General features: G+C 44.4%; 1 protein-coding gene across 1 annotated transcript in view; it reads left to right on the forward strand.

Moving 5' to 3' along the window:
* Positions 1–2,795: 2,795 nt before the first annotated feature.
* The window catches only part of TIAM1 (TIAM Rac1 associated GEF 1), a 358,191-nt gene continuing 348,907 nt past the window's right edge, over positions 2,796–12,079 (forward strand). The window contains exon 1 of the mRNA XM_006155262.3: positions 2,796–2,849. The gene's annotated coding sequence lies outside the window, so the exon portion shown is untranslated. The remainder of the gene's footprint in view (positions 2,850–12,079) is intronic.

Raw genomic sequence — 12,079 nt, forward strand, 5'->3', positions numbered from 1 at the left:
TTTCATTTCTTTGCTTCAGGATTACCCCCTGAATTTTATAGGCTCCTAAAATGCCACAGTGAGTCATGAAATTTCCACTTACTAGCACAACCGATAGCACACCCTCTTGGTGTCTGTGTCATTGCATGTTCTCTGCAATGACAGATGTGAGGATGAGAATGGCCTGTGTCTGAGAAATGCCTGGGGCTCCTCTCCGCGGGCCAGATGGAATGTGTCTGGGCCACAGAGTGAGGGCGGCCTGGTTTGGGGAATGCAGCTCGGTGCTCCAGACTTGCTCTGGATTCTCTGTTCCTCTGTGGGCTGTTCCCCCACGATGGGTGCTGCTCCCAGCAGGCACAGCCGACCTCAGCACTGGCTGTCTCTCATCTTGTAGATGCAGTATTACCTGGAGGCTCTACTCTCAGGCCACACATGGTAAAGGGGTAGAGTATCCTTTTCTAGCTCATTATCTGGCTATCTTAGTTTGTTCGGTCTGCTATAACAAAATACAAGAAACTGGGTAGCTCATGAAAAACAGGCATTTATTACTAATGGTTATGGAGGCTGGGAAGTCCCAAACCACGGTGCTGCAGAGTTACTATCTAGTGAGGGCCTGGTTCCTGGTTTGTCAACGGCATCTTATCTTTACTTCTTTATAAGATGGAAGGGACTAGCCAGCCCTCTGGGGCCTCTTTATAAGGGCTCTAGTCCATTTTGCAAGGGCTCCACCTTCATGACCTAATCAGCTCCCCAAAACCATGGTGTTTCAGCACACAAATTTTGGGGAGATAAACAGTCAGACTACAGCACTGGTCATACAGGGGTCTTAGGCTGTGAAGATGACCATGGCTGATGTCAGGATCTTGCTCAGTCCACAGACCCTACAGGGTCTTTTTCTTAGGTGAGCAGGACACTGAGGTCACAGGACACACAGTACTATGGACTTTGGGGACTGATTTAATAGTTGGGGCTTGAATAAGTTTATGCATTGAGAACGTGGTGGCCAAGGATTTGTGGTATTCTGTTCCTTTGGACTTCCTCAGATGTTTTCTGGCATGCCTCTCCCTGATTTCCATGCTGGTTAAGAGAGCTGATATCTAAGTAAGGCCATGGCCTAGGAAGTGAGCTGGGTCCAGAGATTACCCATGTACTAGCTTCTTGGCATTAATTCAGCAGCAGGTGTTGAACTACCGATATGCTAAGCCCAGATCTGTGGGTATGTCCTCAGATGGAGCAGGAATAAGGCAGGTCCCGACCCTGGCAGCCTCTTTGTAGTATACTGGGGAGACGAAGTGACAGGCAATTGGGGACTAGTCTTTTTAGTGAGTGTCTTAGTCCAGAGGTCCCCAACCCTGGAAACTAGGGTGCCCAGTAGGAGATGAGCAACGGGCAAGTGAATGAAGCTTCTGTTTACAGCCACTCCCCATGGCTCACATTACCGCCTGGGCTGGGCCTCCTGTCCGATCTGCGGTGGCATTAGACCTCACAGGAGCAGGAGCCCTGTTTTGAACTGTGTACACGCAGTGTCTAGTTTGCCTGCTCCTTAGGAGAGGTGATCTGAGGCAGTGGTGCTAGCGCTGTGTAGTGGCAGCAAATACTGTGTTGTGGTGAGTTGTATAATTATCTCCTTATATATTGCAGTATATTGGGTTGTCAAAAAAGTCATGATGCATTTATGCGTAGAAAAACATTGAAAAATAAGTCATCACTTGTCCAATAACCTAATAATAATGTTAGAAATAAAGTGTACAATAAATGAATGTAATGCACTTGAATCATCCCAAAACCACTCATGCAACCCAGGTCCTTGGGAAAATTATCTTCCAAAAAATTGGTCCCTGGTGCCAAAAAGGTTGGGGACTGCTGCCTTAGTCCATGTGGCTGCACTAACGGATTATTATAGACCAGGTGGCTTATAAACAACGGAAACTTATTTCTCACACTTGTGGAAGCGGAAGTCCAAGATTAGCATACTAGCAGGTTTATCTAGTGAGGGTCTGCTTTTGCTTCCTAGTCAGCCAACTTTTGCTCTGTCCTGACATGGTAGAGGGCAACGGAACTCTCTGAGGCTTCTTTTATAAAGGCCTAATTCTGGGGCCATCAGGCAGCATTGTGGTTAGGGCGCTGGACTTGCACATGGTTAACTGTGGTTCGAGTTCTAGACTGGGTAGCTTGCTTTTTCACTCTCTCTCCCTGTTCCCCACCTCTCTCTGGTCAAACTGAAGAATAATAGTAATAAATAAAATTAAATAAATAATTCCTTAAACAGACAAACAAAAAGGCATAATCCCGAAGAGGAGAGTTTACCCTTATGACCTAATCACCTCCTAGAGGCCTTGCCTCCTAATACCGTAGCAACATTAACATATGAATTTTGGAAGGATGCAAACATTCAAACTATAGAAGTAGATTTTATTTCTTTTTGTGAAGTTTATTACATTCATGATAGAGAGCGTGTGTATGTGTGTGTGTGTGTGTGTGTGTGTGTGTGTGTGTGTGTGTGTACACAGTAGAGTCTTGTCACATCCCTTACATCCAGCCCTCCAGCTTGTCAGGATTTTGAATCAATATGTGCTGAGACTGTTCTGGGCCAACCTGGGATCTGAACCCGCGGCCTGCCATGTGGCTTCCAGCAGTGCAGTCAGTATGCTGTCTACTGTGCCATTAGGCTGGGCAGGCAATGGGCTTTTCTGATTCCCTTTCTTACAGTGATTGAGGATCCATAATACCCCAGTTCACTCCCTTTTTGGATCTTCTTGACTTCTCATGCTGGACTGTACTACCAGGTGGAGACAGGAGATGTCATTTCTGGTCCTCCATGTGGATTCACCGGGCTGCTCTTCAGCTGGATGTGCGGACCACCTATCACGGTTAGACTTATGCTGATTTCTCTTCCTCCTTAATTTTGCAATTCTCTTGAGTGCTTGCAAGGCTCTTGTTGCTCCTGGGTATGACAAGGAATCTTTGTCCCTTAGGATCCTCTGGTTGTACCAAAATGAATGGAAGAAATCGTCAGGAGAAGCAGCTGCTTCTACTCTTAGAAATCCACACAGCAAGAAATGAGTCTCACCATGTTGCAACTGTGACATGTGTTTGAAAATAAAGTTTTAATTAGAAGGAGCATTTCTCAGCCCCAACCTGGTGCTGGCTGTCTTAACATTGAAACTAAAATAAACTGGCTCCAACTTCTTGGCACAAGACCCACTCTGCCTTTTACACTTAGAATCTTTTGGGTTGAAGCGTGGGGTGCAGTTGCATGTGTATATTTTCAAGACCTCAGACTTCAAAAAACAGAGGAGAGGGAGGGTGTTCTGTCACAGGGTTGTAGGGACTGCAGCACTGTTTGCTCAGGGACCTGTTGGTTTCATTCTACTGAAGTTTATAAAATACCTCATTTTTTCTAAAAGGAGTTGATAAAAAGAGCCAGGAGAGGTGGCATGGCATGGTGTGATGGAGTAAGCATGGTCTTTGGAGCTAGAAACAACTGCATTTATGTCCTCCTTCATTTACTGCATGATGTGGGGGTAGGTCACGTAGTGTCTGAGCTTTTGTATCCCAATCTGTAGAATAGACTCAACACCTTCATTACTAATTTGACAGTGGTGATTATAAATCTATAAGCATGGTCCTGGTGTAGTAGCTGCTCAATTATAGTATCCATCAGTATGATGATAATTTAATGGTTTGTTTAGTCCTTTTGTTGCTCTGGGTCACTGCCAAGGTCTCTCACAATGTTTTGAGTGTTAGGCTTGACTGGGGATGCTTTGGTTTAGTTGAGGACTGGCAGGCCTAACATTTACTTCAACAGATGCACAGGGGCTGGTGGGTGGGTGTGGCCTTGAATGTCAGCTCGAGGATTGCATCGCCCTTCTGTTGTGCTTCTGTGTTCGCCTGCTGCACTCTCTCCTCCCACCAAAAGCCGTTGCCAGACAGAAACAAAACAAACCAGCACAGCCTTGGGACTAAAAAATAAGCCCTTTCTTCATTACCTCATGCTCGGCTGATTTAGCCTAGTGACAGGAAGGTCAGACCTCTAGGTTCATGTGCAAGGCAGGGTGTCTAGTCAAGCTGTATGTAAGAGTAAGAAACATATTTTGGTCTTTGCTCCATTCCACGGGCACGTAATTCCTGAAACACTTGGAATCTCAGGAGTGACTGAATATCTTTGTTTCCATGGTAAGAAGATGATTGGCAGCTGGGGTTCCCCTAGACAGCTTCTGGATAGGGGCTGGTTTCTACAAAGACCAAACCCTTGGGTAACAGGTTTCAAATGTTTAGCTCTACCTTTCCTCCAGGGAGGGGACAAGCCTGTGCTGAGTTCATCACCAGTGATCAGGGATTTACTCAATCATGTCTACATAAAGTGTCGCTCTTCCCCCATAGGATTTCTAAACAACAGAGTTCATTGGCTTCTGGGTTGGTGAACACCTGTGGTGCTGGGCAGGGTGGCATGCCCAGAGAGGGCCTAGAAGCTTGGTCTCCTCCCTCAAACCTTGCCTTTTGCATATCTAATGTTTTACTGTTCTTAAGTGGTATCCTTTATAACAAACTGGCAATCTCATAAGGAAACTGTTTTTCTCCGTTCTGTGAATCATTCTGGAAAATTACTGAGCACGGAGAGAGGGTTGTGAGAGCCCTTGAATTTGTGGAAGTACAGGTACCCAGAGGTCATTTGTAGCTGGTGTCTCTAGGGGGACAGTCTTACTGGACTGAGCCCTGATTCTGGATCTGTGTTAACTAGGGGTAGTTTGCGTCAGTATTGAATTAAATCGTAGGATTATCAGATGGTGTCCAGAAAATTGACGAATTGGTTTGTGTGAGGAAAACCCCACACATTTAGTGTTAGAAGTGCTCTGAGTAACAATAATTTAGAATGTGCAATTAATACTAGGTCTGCCAGCATGCAGCATATTGTTCAAGTTAGAGATGTTGACTGGATCCTTGGTGTTCAGGTTAGGTTTTTCCTTTAATTATTTTATATAACTTTATTTATTTATTTATATTTTAATTTAACCAGGGGGCCAGGGGGGGGAGAGAGAAACCTGCCATGTCTGGGACTCGGACCACAGTTGGCCATGTGAGAGTCCAGCACCTTTAACCACCATGCCACCTGCCAGCCCCTGGGTTGGATTTATATTGTTGAGCCTAGAAGGGCATTGATGGTCATCCAAGCTCATTATTTGCACATATAAATTCCTTTTATAACATCTCTGACTGATGGACCTTTATTGTTCCCCTCCCCCAAATACTTGTGATGATCAAAATTCTATCACAAAACAGTCTCTTTCCATTTTTCTGGGCATCTAACTTATATGGAGTTGAAACTCCTTTTCCAGTGTTTCACCTTTGAAGAGCCTGCAAGTATCTGGAGATCATTGCTAAGTCTTCCTCGTATCTGTTCCTGGGTTAAGCCTTGCCATTTCTTCCAACTCTCATACCTTGGACTTCTGCTGTGGCTTAGATAATGGTTTGTTTCTCAAAGGCTTATGTTTTGGAATTTAGTCCCTATCATAATGGCATTGGGAAGTGGTGAGACCTTTAAAAGGTGAGACCTTAAGGCAGTGTTTAGATCATGGAGGTCAAGAATGGATTAATGCTGTCTCGGGGCCAGCAGGTGGCGTGGTGGCTAAGGTGCTGGACATTCCCACATGGCTGACCACGGTTCAAGTCCTGGACCTGGTGGCTTGCTTTCTCACGTTCCTTCTCTCTGTATGTCTGCCTTTCTCTGGTCAAATTAAAAATAAATGAATGAATAAATAAAATTAAATAAATAATTAAAAAAGATCTAAAAAAAAAAAGAATGGATTAATGCTGTCTAATAAGATGAAGTTAATTCTAGCTCTCATAGAAAGGGGTTAGTTCTTGAGAGAGGGTTGTTATAAAGGGAAAATGGCTGCCCCAGGTCTCTCCACACGTGCTGGCTGGTCTGTCTGCTTCTCTCAGCCATGTGATATAGGACAGAGGCAAGACAGCTGGCCCCGTGCTCTCAGATTTTCCAGTCACCAGGATCATAAGCCAGATGAACTTTTATTCTTTATCAATCAGCTGGTCTCAGGTATTCTGTTAGCTAGAATAGGACAGCAATATTTCCAACCACACTGGAGCCTTGCTACTTTCCTCCCCCACCCCCCATTTTTCTGGGTTGTTCTTTAGATTGTCAAACACTCCTGAAATGAGTTTGGTTGCCATTATTCCAGCTGTGCTTTGAGTTTGGAGTATTAATCTCTCTGTTTCTATTGAGTCATTGGAAAAGTCTAACATTTTTGTATAGAAAAATTGTCATGACTTTTCTAATAACCTGATAGAGCCATTCTTTGTTTTTTTTTTTCTTATAAGTTTTACTCTAGGGTGCATGCAGTGGCCAGGGACTGACAGAGGACAGTGAGATGGCCGTGCCACAATCCTGTCTATTTTATACTCTCAGGATTTTTGGCACACACGCACATGTGTCTGGTGTGATTTTCAAGTTGCAGGGTCCAGTACTCAAACCATGCAGTTAGCCATGTGAGATCTGGCACCTTAACCACCACACCATCTCCTGATCCCTTAGCTTTTTGTTTATTTATTTTTAGAGTTTAAAAAATTAAAAAAAAAAAATTCTGTGGGCATGAAAGAGACAGAGGTACAAAGACAGAGAGACAGTATTCCCTACAGGATCCTGAAGCCATGAGCCATCCTCAGCCTCAGCCAGCCCAGCCAGTCCAGGTCATGGGCACTTGCATGTCCTGAATACTCTGGGAAGTCTCTAGATATGAACTGGCAACTGTCCTGTGTGGGTCTACCTAACAAAACATTTTGTTTTACTGCTGTGCCACACTGTCTGACTCCCATTCTTAAAGCATGTATTTTAATAAGGTTTTATTTACTTTTGAGAGCAGAGAGAGAGAGAGAGAGAGAGAGAGAGAGAGAAATACTCTCGCGGAGTTTAATGCTGTGATTCCCACCCCCCTACCCCCCGCTAGGTTTCTCAGCTAGCCAGGATCACAGGCAGGCACATGGGTGTACATTTGGTGTATATAGGTTGACCTGGGGACTGACCCCTGACCCTCCACATGGCTTCCAGTAGGTTCAATAGGTGACTGAACACTGGTATAGAAGAGCCCAGATGTTCTAGTCCTTCCTGTTGATAATAACAGAAAATACCTGAAACTGGATGATTTGTGAGAAGAGCTATTTGCTTAGGTCATGGTTTGGAGGTCCAAGGTCCAGGGGCTACATGTAGTGAAGTCCTCTGCCGCGTCACAGCATGACGGAGTTTCTCTATCTGTCCTGGTCTCATTCTCTCTCTTTATTAATCCACGAGTCAGTTGTGCTCTAATGACCCATTCCTAATCTCCCCAAAGCCCCACCTTTAAGCATCATAGTTGGGAATCTTTACATCTTAATTCTGTCATGACCAAGACTTCACACATGAATTTTTGAGATCATTCAAACCACAGTACCAGGCCAAATTGGTTTTATTAGCCTGTTGTAGTAACTAACTGGGCTTTCTTGTCTGTGCCTCTTAACACTCTGGTGGAGGCCAAAAACATGTATCTTTCTTCTTGTTGAATACTATACCTACTATAGTAAGTCAGAATAATGATTTAGTTTGCTATAGAGTGCATGCATGCTGGAGAGAGAGATCATTCCCCAGGAGGAGAGGACCGACCATACCACAATCCCTTCTCCATTCTCCTCTTGGGATTTTGGGCACACACCAAGTATGCTTTTTCAAGTAACCGGTGTGAGGTTTGAACCATGCATTTGACCATATGGGATCTAGCCACCTTAACTGGTACATCACCTCGCTGGCCCCAGAATAGTGATTTTATTGAAAGAATGTTGTATTTGCTGTTAGAGGACTTGGGTAGGACTCCAGGATCCCCCTGCTCTATAGTCCTGCACAACGACTGAGAGGTTAGATGCTCACGAACCTCAGCTGCTTCCCTGGTGCGTGTTCAGTGGGATGTAATGAGGATGCAATGATGAGACTACGTGAATCAGAGTTGCTGTAGGAGTCTGAAAGGTGATAATTAATCACCTTTTTCACTTCTTAGAGTTTAGAGCCAATTGATGAATTTAGCACAGAATTCAGACAGATGGAGGTGAAAAATCAGCATTATTACAGATTAAGCAGATTGGAGAGCAGGCTTTGAAGTGAGGACCAAATGGACACCATTTGTGCCTTCTTGCAGGGCTCCCAACCCCAGGAATAGGGCAGAGAAAAAGAAATTGAGTCCTGAGGATGATCAGGTCCTGAAAGAGAACTCATGAGGTGCCAGGCACCATGAGACAAATAAAGGTTAACTGATTTATTAGAAAGCTGCCATGCTCATTACCTTCTCCCCAACCCACCTGCCAGGAGGAATGAGTTAGGAGATGTTACAAGGAAGCTTGCAGTGATCTGCCATAACAGTTACCACACATGGAGTAGCTTAATCAACAGGAAGTTATAGTCTCACAGTTCTGGAGGCCAGAAGCCCAAGATCAGCAGGTTGAGTTGATTCCCTCTGAGAGCTGCTTCTGGTTCCTCCTCCAGCTTCTGGTATTTTACTGACAGTCTTTGGTGTTCCATGACTGTAGATATATGCCTTCATTGTCACAGGGTGTCTTCTCGTGTACCTGTGTGTGTCCAAATTTTCCTTTTCTAAGAACTCCAGTTGTATGGCGTTAGGAGCCCACCCTTCTCCAGTATGACTTCATTTTAACTAATTACATTTGTAACAACTCTGTTTCCAAATGAGGCCACATTCTGAGGTCCTGGATGTTAGGATTTCAACATGAATTTTGGGGGGACACAGCTCAATACATATGGCAGTTTAGTTTTTTTTCTCTGATACACTTCCTTCCAAAAATATGGAGAAAAGTTCCTTTCTTCCTTAGGAATAGGCACTAGTACTCAGTAGGTGCTCAGCTTTTTCCTTCTCTTTAGTAGGTCCTTAACTTTTTCTTCTGGCTCAAATTGTGCAGCCCCCCCTCCCCCCATACGTTAAAACCCTAACCCCCAGTGTGGCTGTGTGTGGAGGCAGGGCCTCTAAAGAGACAGTTAAGGTTATGTGAGGTTATATGGGTGGAGGTTCACTCCAATAGGGCTGATATTTTCATAAGAAAAGGAGAGACACCAGAGAGCTCTCTGTCCACTTGAGTGTGCACAGAGGAAAGGCCATGGGAGGACACAGAGTAAGGTGGCCATCTACACATATAAGCCAGGAAAAGAGGCCTCACTGTAAACCAACCCTGAGAGAATCTCCATCATAGATGTCCAGCCTCCCTAACTGTGAGAAAAGACATTTCTGTTGTTCAAGGCACCAATCTGTGGTATTTTGTTACGGCAACCTGAGGAGACCCTGGATTCCTTTGTCCTTCCTTCCTTCCTTCCTTCCTTCCTTCCTTCCTTCCTTCCTTCCTTCTTTTCTTCTTTCCTTTCAAGCATGGTAGCTGTGTGCAACCCCATTTGTAATAACGCTGGTAAGGGCTACTGAGGGCACGGCTGGCGTGTCTGCCTTTTCTGTGGGACAGAGAAGGGTGGCACCTTCTTGTCTGTGCTGTTCCCCAGTTCTCTGTCTCATTTGCTGGATTGGGTAGCTACAGATGAGAAGGCTCAGAGCTTCTCTAGTGGATCAGGCAATGGAACCTGAGGGTAAATCCCAAAGCTCTCAGAGCTCGCTTGGGTAAATCCAGGACAAATATATCTAATTCTTTATTTAAAAATGCAATTCATAGTGACATGTGGATGTCATTGAGTAGCAAAGAAATGGAACAAAGTGGGTCAGTGACACACTGCACTGTTTTGTGACAAATGTAGGTTAACTGATTTAATGGAAAGCCACAATCTATGGGAAAGTGGACTTGAAAAGCTTAAGCCCTTGAAAAATCTCCTACTACCCAATTATGACTAGGATAGAATAAGTGAAGCGCTTTGTGGCTGAACCTTTTATCAGCAAATGTTTTTGCCCTGCCTTGCAGTTAAAATCATTGCTCTAATTCAAAATGTATTGATTGGATAACGACGATGTGCCTGTCTTTGTGCTTGGGCATTAAGCGCCAAGAGCTGAAATACATAGTTGCTGTCCTGAATTAGCCAACAGTTCAGTGGGGCTGACTAAATGTATTATGACCACAGTATATTGGAGGTGTACCTAAGAGAGTAGAGGGAGGTAATTGCAGCATGGGGTCATCTCAAAAGTGAGAGCAGACCTCAGGGATGGTTTACCTAAAAGAGGTGATATCTGAGCTGTTTTGGGCAAGGAGTCCCAGTTATCCAGGCAAAGGTGGGGAATATAGTGTTTGAGGCGGGGAAAACGTCAAGTGTACCAATATGGCGATATGGGAGGGGAGAGGGGATAGCTCAGGAGGAGGATTTTGTATTTAGGTACTGCCTTTTGTCTGCCTTGTCCCTTTTTCCTTTCTCTTACCACATTGATGTGTTAATTACTTGGCTTATTTGGTTGAATAAAAAGGTCTAATTTGCAGTGTTTGCCAATTTCCCTGGTGTAAATTTTTACATCATAGCTAATTCTGAGCTATCAATATGTCACTGACCCACAGAATTCCTGAAACTATAACAGTTGGTCACATATCTGCACAGTCCCGCTATTGCAGATCACTGCAGATCACTGCCTCCCATTCATCCATCCACACACACACACACACACACACACACATACACACACACACACACAGTTTTAACAAAGTTTTAACCTACAGAATCAGTGGAATAAATCGTGTTACAGATTTTAGAGTTCCTTTAATCAGGTCCTCACATTTTATAGACGAAAAAGCTGCTGTTTCCAGAGGGGAATTGACTTTTGTAAAGTCTATTTGTGAACAGGGATTAGGATTATGTGTACAGCTGCCTCCCTTAAGTGGGAAGAAAAAAAAAAAGGCAGCCATAAGCTTGAATATGGTTTAGTAATTCTCAAGTTGGAGCAATGTGGAATCCACATTGCACAAACCGCAGTTCTACCAGTGCTTGCTTCCTGTGGCAGTCCTTATGCTTGTGTTTTTGCTCTCAGTAGTTGTGGATCCCCAGCAGACTCACAATTTCCTTCCCAGGGGTTCAAAATGTCCTCGTCGAAATAACGTTCTTCCAGGGTTTTAGAATCTAATTTAGCAGTCAGCTCTTGGTATTTATGCAGTCTTGGTGTTCCTAGGTTTCATTTATCTCATTTGTTGGTTGGTTACAGACCTCTTTCCGTTGGGACTCCCACTTAGGCCATCATTTGTCATGCTGAGCAGCTTCTCTGTGAGCACCCATTTGTGTTGGCCTGAATTCCCTTGGCCAGACCTGTGGGGCTGAAAAATTTGTTTCCTCTTTATTGGGCTTCTAGTGGAACTTTAGGGGAGATGAATAACTGATTGCGTTTTTGATGGTCTTTACATTGTTGTAAACTCAGTGGAGAGTGACTCTTACTAACTAAGATGCTTTATTTTGAAGCTGTGGACCAATTGCCGTGGACAAATTGAATGTGCCAGGAGACTCTTTAAGACTAGTTTATATGCTAGTTTATTCTTATTTTTTTAAACTTTTTTTTTTGAGAGAGATTTTTGCTATAGGGCACATGCACTCGCCAGAGAGACAGAGAGACAGAAAGTTAGAAATCACCCCCTGGAGGGGATGGCCACACTGCAATCCCTTCTCCATTCTCCTCTCAGGATCTTGGGCACACACGCACATGCAGCTGGTGTGAGTTTTAAGCCACCGGGTCCGGGATTTGAACTACATGGGAGTCCAGCAACATAGCCATTACTCCAACTGGTGGCCCTTATTTATTTATTTATTTATTTTTTCTTTTCTTTCTTTTTTTTTTTTTTGGAGAGATTTTCACTGTAGGGCGCGTGCGCTCGCCAGACAGACAGAGAGAGACATAGAGACAGAAAGCGAGAAATCACCCCACAGGGGGGATGGTCACGCCGCAATCCGTTCTCCTCCATTCTCCTCTCGGGATCTTGGGCACGCATGCACACGCGCCCGGCGTGAGTTTTAAGCCACCGGGTCCAGGACGCGAACCGCAGTCGACTACGTGGGAGTCCAGCGACATAGCCATTACGCTAACTGCTGGTTCCCTATTTATTTTGACTTTTAAACTTTATTTCGTTCATGAAAGACAGCATGCGC

Source organism: Tupaia chinensis, unplaced genomic scaffold (genome assembly GCF_000334495.1).
Source record: "Tupaia chinensis unplaced genomic scaffold, TupChi_1.0 Scaffold000443_1, whole genome shotgun sequence".
Lineage (NCBI taxonomy): Eukaryota > Metazoa > Chordata > Mammalia > Scandentia > Tupaiidae > Tupaia > Tupaia belangeri.